Here is an 11,832-nt window from a genome sequence, read left to right as displayed (position 1 = left end):
TAGGCCCGACGTCCCAGTGTGGTTTCGCAGTTCCAGGGGTCAAATCGCTGTACTATCCAGTTTTGGGCCTTTGGTATCTTAAAAAAAGTAGTTTGAGTGTGTCGCTCACTGTTCAGCCACCAATATCTCTATTTAAAAAAGTGTGGTATAGCCCAGTAAACAATAACTGTTGTTTTGTCATCCCACGGTAAAAAATCTCTATTATTCAGCTTTTGGTAGTTTTTTCCGTAAAGAAAAACAGTAGTGTCTCCTGACTGTTGTGACTCAAAAATATATCTGTTGAAAATAGTCTTGTGTAGGCCCGATATACCAGGGTGGTTTCGCAGTTCCATTGGTCAAATCGCTGTACTATCCAGTTTTGGGCCTTTGGTATCTAAAAAAAAGCAGTTTGAGTGTGTCGCTCACTGTTCAGCCGCAAATATCTCTATTTAAAAAAGTGTGGTATACCCCAGTAAACAATAACTGTGTTTATGTCATCCCACGGTAAAAAATCTCTATTATTCAGCTTTTGGTAGTTTTTTCCGTAAAGAAAAACAGTAGTGTCTCCTGACTGTTGTGACACAAAAATATATCTGTTGAAAATAGTCTTGTGTAGGCCCGACATCCCAGTGTGGTTTCACAGTTCCACGGGTCAAATCGCTGTACTATCCAGTTTTGGGCCTTTGGTATCTAAAAAAAAAGCAGTTTGAGTGTGTCGCTCACTGTTCAGCCGCAAATATCTCTATTTAAAAAATGTGTGGTATACATCAGTAAACAATAACTGTGGTTTTGCCATCCCACAGTAAAAAATTTCTATTATTCAGCTTTTGGTAGTTTTTTCCGTAAAGAAAAACCGTAGTGTCTCCTGACTGTTGTAACACAAAAATATATTGTTGAAAATAGTCTTGTGTAGGCCCGACATCCCAGTGTGGTTTCGCAGTTCCACGGGTTAAATCGCTGTACTATCCTGTTTTGGGCCTTTGGTATCTAAAAAAAAGCAGTTTGAGTGTGTCACTCACTGTTCAGCCGCAAATATCTCTATATAAAAAAGTGTGGTATACCCAAGTAAACAATAACTGTGGTTTTGACATCCCACGGTAAAAAATCTCTATCATTCAGCTTTTGGTAGATTTTTTCGTAAAGAAAAACAGTAGTGTCTCCTAACTGTTGTGACACAAAAATATATCTGTTGAAAATAGTCTTGTGTAGGCCCGACATCCCAGTGTGGTTTCACAGTTCCACGGGTCAAATCGCTGTACTATCCAGTTTTGGGCCTTTGGTATCTAAAAAAAAAGCAGTTTGAGTGTGTCGCTCACTGTTCAGCCACAAATATCTCTATTTAAAAAATGTGTGGTATACATCAGTAAACAATAACTGTGGTTTTGCCATCCCACAGTAAAAAAATTCTATTATTCAGCTTTTGGTAGTTTTTTCCGTAAAGAAAAACCGTAGTGTCTCCTGACTGTTGTGACACAAAAATATATTGTTGAAAATAGTCTTGTGTAGGCCCGACATCCCAGTGTGGTTTCGCAGTTCCACGGATTAAATCGCTGTACTATCCTGTTTTGGGCCTTTGGTATCTAAAAAAAAAGCAGTTTGAGTGTGTCACTCACTATTCAGCCGCAAATATCTCTATTTAAAAAAGTGTGGTATACCCCAGTAAACAATAACTGTGGTTTTGCCATCCCACGATAAAAAATCTCTATTATTCAGCTTTTGGTAGTTTTTTCCATAAAGAAAAACAGTAGTGTCTCCTGACTGTTGTGACACAAAAATATGTCTGTTGAAAATAGTCTTGTGTAGGCCCGACATCCCAGTGTGGTTTCGCAGTTCCATTGGTCAAATCACTGTACTACCCAGTTTTGGGCCTTTGGTATCTAAAAAAAAAGCAGTTTGAGTGTGTCACTCACTGTTCAGCCGCAAATATCTCTATTTAAAAAAGTGTGGTATACCCGAGTAAACAATAACTGTGGTTTTGCGATCCCACGGTAAAAAATCTCTATTATTCAGCTTTTGGTAGTTTTTTCCGTAAAGAAAAACAGTAGTGTCTCCTGACTGTTGTGACACAAAAATATATCTGTTGAAAATAGTCTTGTGTAGGCCCGACATCCCAGTGTGGTTTCGCAGTTCCACGGGTCAAATCGCTGTACTATCCAGTTTTGGGCCTTTGGTATGTAAAAAAAAAGCAGTTTGAGTGTGTCACTCACTGTTCAGCTGCAAATATCTCTATTTAAAAAGTGTGGTATACCCCAGTAAACAATAACTGTGGTTTTGCCATCCCACGGTAAAAAATCTCTATTATTCAGCTTTTGGTAGTTTTTTCCGTAAAGAAAAACAGTAGTGTGTCCTGATTGCTGTGACACAAAAATATGTCTGTTGAAAATAGTCTTGTGTAGGCCCGACATCCCAGTGTGGTTTCGCAGTTCCAGGGGTCAAATCGCTGTACTATCCAGTTTTGGGCCTTTGGTATCTTAAAAAAAGTAGTTTGAGTGTGTCGCTCACTGTTCAGCCACCAATATCTCTATTTAAAAAAGTGTGGTATACCCCAGTAAACAATAACTGTGGTTTTGCCATCCCACGGTAAAAAATCTCTATTATTCAGCTTTTGGTAGTTTTTTCCGTAAAGAAAAACAGTAGTGTCTCCTGACTGTTGTGACACAAAAATATATCTGTTGAAAATAGTCTTGTGTAGGCCCGACATCCCAGTGTGGTTTCGCAGTTCCACGGGTCAAATCGCTGTACTATCCAGTTTTGGGCCTTTGGTATCTAAAAAATAGAAGTTTGAGTGTGTCACTCACTGTTCAGCCGCAAATATCTCTATTTAAAAAAGTCTGGTATACCCCAGTAAACAATAACTGTGGTTTTGCCATCCCACGGTAAAAAATCTCTATTATTCAGCTTTTGGTAGTTTTTTCCGTAAAGAAAAACAGTAGTGTCTCCTGACTGTTGTGACACAAAAATATATCTGTTGAAAATAGTCTTGTGTAGGCCCGACATACCAGTGTGGTTTCACAGTTCCACGGGTCAAATCGCTGTACTATCCAGTTTTGGGCATTTGGCATCTAAAAAAAAAGCAGTTTGAGTGTTTCGCTCACTGCTCAGCCGCAAATATCTCTATTTAAAAAAGTGTGGTATACCCCAGTAAACAATAACTGTGGTTTTGCCATCCCACGGTAAAAAATCTCTATTATTCAGCTTTTGGTAGTTTTTTCCGTAAAGAAAAACAGTAGTGTCTCCTGACTGTTGTGACACAAAAATATATCTGTTGAAAATAGTCTTGTGTAGGCCCGACATCCCAGTGTGGTTTCGCAGTTCCACGGGTCAAATCGCTGTACTATCCAGTTTTGGGCCTTTGGTATCTAAAAAATAGAAGTTTGAGTGTGTCACTCACTGTTCAGCCGCAAATATCTCTATTTAAAAAAGTCTGGTATACCCCAGTAAACAATAACTGTGGTTTTGCCATCCCACGGTAAAAAATCTCTATTATTCAGCTTTTGGTAGTTTTTTCCGTAAAGAAAAACAGTAGTGTCTCCTGACTGTTGTGACACAAAAATATATCTGTTGAAAATAGTCTTGTGTAGGCCCGACATCCCAGTGTGGTTTCACAGTTCCACGGGTCAAATCGCTGTACTATCCAGTTTTGGGCCTTTGGTATCTAAAAAAAAAAGCAGTTTGAGTGTGTCGCTCACTGTTCAGCCGCAAATATCTCTATTTAAAAAATGTGTGGTATACATCAGTAAACAATAACTGTGGTTTTGCCATCCCACAGTAAAAAATTTCTATTATTCAGCTTTTGGTAGTTTTTTCCGTAAAGAAAAACCGTAGTGTCTCCTGACTGTTGTGACACAAAAATATATTGTTGAAAATAGTCTTGTGTAGGCCCGACATCCCAGTGTGGTTTCGCAGTTCCACGGGTTAAATCGCTGTACTATCCTGTTTTGGGCCTTTGGTATCTAAAAAAAAAGCAGTTTGAGTGTGTCACTCACTATTCAGCCGCAAATATCTCTATTTAAAAAAGTGTGGTATACCCCAGTAAACAATAACTGTGGTTTTGCCATCCCACGATAAAAAATCTCTATTATTCAGCTTTTGGTAGTTTTTTCCGTAAAGAAAAACAGTAGTGTCTCCTGACTGTTGTGACACAAAAATATGTCTGTTGAAAATAGTCTTGTGTAGGCCCAACATCTCAGTGTGGTTTCACAGTTCCACGGGTCAAATCGCTGTACTATCCAGTTTTGGGCCTTTGGTATCTAAAAAAAAAGCAGTTTGAGTGTGTCGCTCACTGTTCAGCCACAAATATCTCTATTTAAAAAATGTGTGGTATACATCAGTAAACAATAACTGTGGTTTTGCCATCCCACAGTAAAAAAATTCTATTATTCAGCTTTTGGTAGTTTTTTCCGTAAAGAAAAACCGTAGTGTCTCCTGACTGTTGTGACACAAAAATATATCTGTTGAAAATAGTCTTGTGTAGGCCCGACATCCCAGTGTGGTTTCGCAGTTCCACGGGTCAAATCACTGTACTATCCAGTTTTGGGCCTTTGGTATCTAAAAAAAAAGCAGTTTGAGAGTGTCGCTCACTGTTCAGCCGCAAATATCTCTATTTAAAAAAGTGTGGTATACCCCAGTAAACAATAACTGTGGTTTTGTCATCCCTCGGTAAAAAATATCTATTATTCAGCTTTTGGTAGTTTTTTCCGTAAAGAAAAACAGTAGTGTCTCCTGACTGTTGTGACACAAAAGTATATCTGTTGAAAATAGTCTTGTGTAGGCCCGATATACCAGGGTGGTTTCGCAGTTCAACGGGTCAAATCGCTGTACTATCCAGGTTTGGGCCTTTTGTATCTAAAAAATAAGCAGTTTGAGTGTGTCACTCACTGTTCAGCTGCAAATATCTCTATTTAAAAAAGTGTGGTATACCCCAGTAAACAATAAGTGTGGTTTTGCCATCCCACGGTAATAAATCTCTATTATTCAGCTTTTGGTAGTTTTTTCCGTAAAGAAAAACAGTAGTGTCTCCTGACTGTTGTGACACAAAAATATATCTGTTGAAAATAGTCTTGTGTAGGCCCGACATCCCAGGGTGGTTTCGCAGTTCCACGGGTCAAATCGCTGTACTACCCAGTTTTGGGCCTTTGGTATCTAAAAAAAAAGCAGTTTGAGTGTGTCGCTCACTGTTCAGCTCAAATATCTCTATTTAAAAAAGTGTGGTATACCCCAGTAAACAATAAGTGTGGTTTTGCCATCCCACGGTAATAAATCTCTATTATTCAGCTTTTGGTAGTTTTTTCCGTAAAGAAAAACAGTAGTGTCTCCTGACTGTTGTGACACAAAAATATATCTGTTGAAAATAGTCTTGTGTAGGCCCGACATCCCAGGGTGGTTTCGCAGTTCCATGGGTCAAATCGCTGTACTACCCAGTTTTGGGCCTTTGGTATCTAAAAAAAAGAAGTTTGAGTGTGTCACTCACTGTTCAGCCGCAAATATCTCTATTTAAAAAAGTGTGGTATACCCCAGTAAACAATAACTGTGGTTTTGACATCCCACGGAAAAAATCTCTATCATTCAGCTTTTGGTAGATTTTTTCGTAAAGAAAAACAGTAGTGTCTCCTAACTGTTGTGACACAAAAATATATCTGTTGAAAATAGTCTTGTGTAGGCCCGACATCCCAGTGTGGTTCCACAGTTCCACGGGTCAAATCGCTGTACTATCCAGTTTTGGGCCTTTGGTATCTAAAAAAAAAGCAGTTTGAGTGTGTCGCTCACTGTTCAGCCACAAATATCTCTATTTAAAAAATGTGTGGTATACATCAGTAAACAATAACTGTGGTTTTGCCATCCCACAGTAAAAAAATTCTATTATTCAGCTTTTGGTAGTTTTTTCCGTAAAGAAAAACCGTAGTGTCTCCTGACTGTTGTGACACAAAAATATATTGTTGAAAATAGTCTTGTGTAGGCCCGACATCCCAGTGTGGTTTCACAGTTCCACGGATTAAATCGCTGTACTATCCTGTTTTGGGCCTTTGGTATCTAAAAAAAAAGCAGTTTGAGTGTGTCACTCACTATTCAGCCGCAAATATCTCTATTTAAAAAAGTGTGGTATACCCCAGTAAACAATAACTGTGGTTTTGCCATCCCACGATAAAAAATCTCTATTATTCAGCTTTTGGTAGTTTTTTCCATAAAGAAAAACAGTAGTGTCTCCTGACTGTTGTGACACAAAAATATGTCTGTTGAAATTAGTCTTGTGTAGGCCCGACATCCCAGTGTGGTTTCGCAGTTCCATTGGTCAAATCGCTGTACTACCCAGTTTTGGGCCTTTGGTATCTAAAAAAAAAGCAGTTTGAGTGTGTCACTCACTGTTTGTTAGAACCTTGCTGTTAGGTTTTTTTTCCTTTGCTGGTCACATGACCTTGTTGGCCTATTTAATCCTGCTCCGCCCTTCTGGCTTTGCTGGACTTCATTGTATATCTACTTTCTAGCTAGCCTGTGCTCTGTATCTAACTCTGTTAGTTTGCTTGGTCTACGGACCTCTAGGTTCTATCTATTTTGTTTGTTCGTCTGTCTGCTGCTATTTCTGTTAGGAGGTGTCCCATATTCCTCCCAGTCCTTAGTACTTGTAGGGATTCCCTCCCCAAATCTATAGGTCTCCGTTCAGACTAGATTAGGACTTTAGCAGGTCTGATCGCAGGATCAGGTTCCCTGTTACATCGTAGGGATTCAGCTGAGTCTTATAGTAGGGACAGATCTCCTCTCTTTCCTTAGCTTTGGTAGCAGAACATAACAGTAAGTCCAGCCTGTAAATTCTCTAAGGAAAGATTTTTTTTTGTTCCATCATGGTGTCGGTTCAGGATTTGGCTAAACACCTGCAGGGACTCTCTCTGGAAGTGGCCGAGCTCCGTCAGCACGTGAGTAACTGTCCTGGAGCATATTTCTTGGAGCCTAAGGTATGTTTGCCGGATTTATTTTTTGGTGAACATCGAGAATTTTTTTCATTTAAAAATGCTTGCTTATTGTATTTTCGTTTGAGACCCAAGTCCTCTGGGGATGAATCCCAGCGCGTAGGGTTCATAATGTCACTTTTGCGCAAAGAGCCTCAGGAGTGGGCCTTTTCTTTGCAACCTAGTGATACATGCTTCAGATCAGTGGATAGTTTTTTTTCTGCTTTAGGACTATTATATGATGATCCTGACCGTGTGGCATCAGCTGAGACTGAGTTGAGACGTTTAAAACAAGGATCAGGTAATATGGAAAAATATTGTACACATTTTCGTCGTTGGTCCACTCAAACAGGGTGGAACGATTCTGCTCTGAAAAGTCTATTTCTTGCTGGGCTCAGTGAAAAGGTTAAAGACCTGCTAATTGCTTATCCTACACCTGAGGATTTGCAACAGGCTATGCAATTAGCTATACGGGTGGACAGAAGACTGCGTGCTAGGGTTAATGAGAGCAAATCCTCTGCTATGTCAGTTTCTGGTTATGATAATGTGTGTACTAACAGTGGTGAACCGATGGAGATTGGATCGGTGGCACCTCGCTCTCAAGAAAAACACCGTCGTTTTTCAGAAGGCTTGTGTTTCTATTGTGGAAAATCTGGTCATTTGATTAAAGGCTGTGAGCTTCGTATGAAGAAAGAAAAAAAAATGGTCAGTCACGCCCGTATTGCCTGTTTAAATTCCAAGGGTATATTTTTAGCTGCTTCCACGATTGCTCAGGAAAAATTAATGGAATTTCGGGTGTTTGTTGATTGCGGGTCTACACTGAATGTTATTGATGGGGGATTCGTGGAAAAACTCAATTTAAAACCTGAACCTTTATCATCCCCCATTGCTGTGGTTTCTGTGGATGGCTCCCCTTTGAAGAATATTACTCTCAAGGTCAGTGAATTTCCTCTCACTATTAATGGTGTTCACCATGAGAAATTGGATTTGGTAGTGTTGAATAACTTGCCTTCTCCAGTAATATTGGGTTTGCCCTGGTTAAAATTTCACAATCCTGTACTGGATTGGTCTACCAGTGAAATTAAATCCTGGAGCCATAAATGTTATGACAAGTGTTGTAACGGGCGTATTGCAGCTTTGGATAGGGGAGAATTGCCTGTTCCTATTCAGGATTTTTGGAGAGTTTTTTCTGAGAAAGAATCGCAGGTTTTGCCTCCCCATAGAGACTATGATTGTTCTATTGAATTTGTCCCTGGAGCGACTCTTCCTAAAAGTCGTTTATTTAACCTTACTATTCCTGAGAGGAAGGCTTTGGAGGAATACATACAGACAAGTTTGGCCGCCGGTCACATTAGGCCCTCTAAGTCTCCTGTGGCGGTTGGATTTTTTTTTGTAAAAAAAAAGGACGGCGGTTTACGTCCTTGTCTGGATTTTCGTGAGATTAACAAAATTACGGTACGCAATCCTTACCCACTGCCATTGATTCCTGATCTGTTTAACCAGTTATTGGGGGCCAAGTGGTTCTCTAAAATTGACCTTAAGGGGGCATACAATCTGTTGCGCATGAAGGAGGGTGATGAATGGAAGACTGCTTTTAACACTCCTGTGGGTCATTTTGAGAATCTGGTTATGCCTTTTGGTCTTACTAATGCTCCTGCATTTTTTCAGAATCTGATTAATGACATCCTTAGACCTTTGATCGGTAAAAATGTGGTTGTGTATTTGGATGACATTTTGATTTATTCGCCAGATCTGGAGTCTCATTGGCGGAGCGTGCGTGAGGTATTACAGTTATTAATGGACAATTCGCTTTTTGCTAAGCTGGAGAAATGTGAGTTCGCTGTACAGAGAATTAGTTTTTTGGGCTACATTATCTCCAGCAAAGGTTTTGAGATGGATCCGGTTAAGGTTCAGGCTGTGCAGGAATGGCCTAGGCCTATTGGTTTGAAATCAATACAGAGGTTTTTGGGTTTCGCCAATTACTATAGAAAATTCATAAAAAATTTTTCTAGTATTGTCAAACCTCTGACTGATCTCACCAGGAAAGGTGCTGATGCGGTTCAGTGGTCTTCTGAGGCCATTGAAGCTTTTGTGTATCTCAAGGAGAGGTTCACCTCTGCTCCCATCCTTATGCAGCCTGATGTTACTAGGCCGTTTTTGGTTGAGGTTGATGCTTCCTCTGTGGGGGTTGGCGCAGTATTGTCTCAGGATAACGGGGATGGATTACATCCCTGTGCATTTTTTTCAAAAAAATTTTCGGAGACTGAATTGAATTACGATATTGGTAATCGGGAATTATTGGCTATTAAACTCACATTTGAACACTGGCGCCACTTCTTGGAAGGTGCGGAATTTCCCGTTCAGGTTCTTACGGATCATAAAAATCTGATATATCTTGACGCTGCCAAGCGCCTGAATGCCCGTCAGGCTAGGTGGGCACTGTTTTTCTCGCGGTTTAATTTCTCCGTTACTTACATCCCTGGTACTAAGAATGTTAAGGCGGATGCCTTGTCTCGCAGTTTTTCTCCCATAGTCGGTGCTGAGAAAGAGGAAAACATTTTACAAGAAGGTGTTGTGATAGCTGCTTTAGACTCCGTTTTGGAAGATGAGATTCTTAAAGCTCAGGAGAATGCCCCATCTAACACTCCTCATGGGAGGTTGTTTGTGCCTGGGACCTTTAGGAGAGATTTGTTTGTTGAGTGTCACGAATCTCGGTTGGCAGGTCATCCCGGAATCTCTGAGACCAAGAGACTGGTGGGTCGCAGTTTTTGGTGGCCTGGATGGCAGAAGGAAGTCATTAAGTGGGTGCACCAATGTACTATATGTGCTAGATCTAAGTCCTCACATACTCCTGCTGCGGGGTTGCTTTGTCCTTTGGAGGTCCCCAGTGCTCCTTGGACACATTTGGCTATGGACTTTATAACTGACCTTCCCCCCTCTGAGGGTTTTACTGTCATCTGGGTGGTCGTGGACCGTTTTAGCAAGATGTGTCACTTGGTTCCCTTCGTCAAACTGCCCTGCGCTAAAACTCTCGCTAAGGCCTTTGTCAAGGAAATTGTCAGACTTCATGGCGTTCCTACTGACATTGTTTCTGATAGGGGTCCTCAGTTCGTGGCTCGTTTTTGGCGTGCCTTTTGTGACAGGTTGGGAATTCATTTGTCGTTTTCGTCCGGATATCATCCTGAATCTAATGGCCAGACAGAAAGGAAAAACCAGGATGTTGAGCAGTTCTTGCGTTGTTTTGTGGCAGACAATCAAGAGGGGTGGTCTGAGTTTCTGCCACTTGCCGAATTTGCTCTGAACAATCATACATCTTCTTCTGCTGGTTGTTCGCCTTTTTTTTGTTGTTCTGGGAGACATCCGTCGTTTGGGTCGTTCTCCAAGTTGGGATCTGCCGTGCCTGAGGAGGAGAATTTTTCCGGTGATTTGGAAAGAGTTTGGACGGATGTGCGTGGTAATCTTCAGGAGGCCAACAGAAAATCTAAAGACTACTTTGATAGGAAACGACAGGAGGTTTTGTTCGCTGTTGGTGACATGGTTTGGTTGTCCTCTAGGAATCTGCGGTTGAGGATTCCTTCTAAGAAATTGGGTCCCAAGTTTGTAGGGCCCTTTAAGGTGCTTCAGGTTGTCAACCAATCTGCTGTTAGGTTGGAGGTTCCTACCTCCTGGAGAATTAATCCGGTCTTTCATGTCTCTCTGTTAAAAAAAGCTGTTGTGTCGGATGGTGACGCCTCTGCCTCTGTTCCTCCGGTGGTGGAGGACGGGGAATATGAAATTTCTCGCATCCTTGACTCTAGACGGTATAGAGGTAGTTTGCAGTATCTTGTGGCCTGGAAAGGTTTCGGACCCGAGGATAACTCTTGGGTGAGGTCAGATGATGTTTCCGCGTCCAGACTTATCAGAGCGTTTCACAGGAGATTTCCTGATAAGCCTGGTCCTAGGGGATCCGGAGGATCCTCTTAGAAGGGGGGGTACTGTTAGAACCTTGCTGTTAGGTTTTTTTTCCTTTGCTGGTCACATGACCTTGTTGGCCTATTTAATCCTGCTCCGCCCTTCTGGCTTTGCTGGACTTCATTGTATATCTACTTTCTAGCTAGCCTGTGCTCTGTATCTAACTCTGTTAGTTTGCTTGGTCTACGGACCTCTAGGTTCTATCTATTTTGTTTGTTCGTCTGTCTGCTGCTATTTCTGTTAGGAGGTGTCCCATATTCCTCCCAGTCCTTAGTACTTGTAGGGATTCCCTCCCCAAATCTATAGGTCTCCGTTCAGACTAGATTAGGACTTTAGCAGGTCTGATCGCAGGATCAGGTTCCCTGTTACATCGTAGGGATTCAGCTGAGTCTTATAGTAGGGACAGATCTCCTCTCTTTCCTTAGCTTTGGTAGCAGAACATAACACTGTTCAGCCGCAAATATCTCTATTTAAAAAAGTGTGGTATACCCGAGTAAACAATAACTGTGGTTTTGCGATCCCACGGTAAAAAATCTCTATTATTCAGCTTTTGGTAGTTTTTTCCGTAAAGAAAAACAGTAGTGTCTCCTGACTGTTGTGACACAAAAATATATCTGTTGAAAATAGTCTTGTGTAGGCCCGACATCCCAGTGTGGTTTCGCAGTTCCACGGGTCAAATCGCTGTACTATCCAGTTTTGGGCCTTTGGTATCTAAAAAAAAAGCAGTTTGAGTGTGTCACTCACTGTTCAGTTGCAAATATCTCTATTTAAAAAGTGTGGTATACCCCAGTAAACAATAACTGTGGTTTTGCCATCCCACGGTAAAAAATCTCTATTATTCAGCTTTTGGTAGTTTTTTCCGTAAAGAAAAACAGTAGTGTGTCCTGATTGCTGTGACACAAAAATATGTCTGTTGAAAATAGTCTTGTGTAGGCCCGATATACCAGGGTGGTTTCGCAGT

The sequence above is a fragment of the Phyllobates terribilis genome, unplaced genomic scaffold, assembly GCF_046119375.1.
Source record: "Phyllobates terribilis strain yellow unplaced genomic scaffold, ASM4611937v1 Scaffold_10__3_contigs__length_209671492, whole genome shotgun sequence".
Lineage (NCBI taxonomy): Eukaryota > Metazoa > Chordata > Amphibia > Anura > Dendrobatidae > Phyllobates > Phyllobates terribilis.
Note: the sequence above shows the minus strand (reverse complement) of the source record.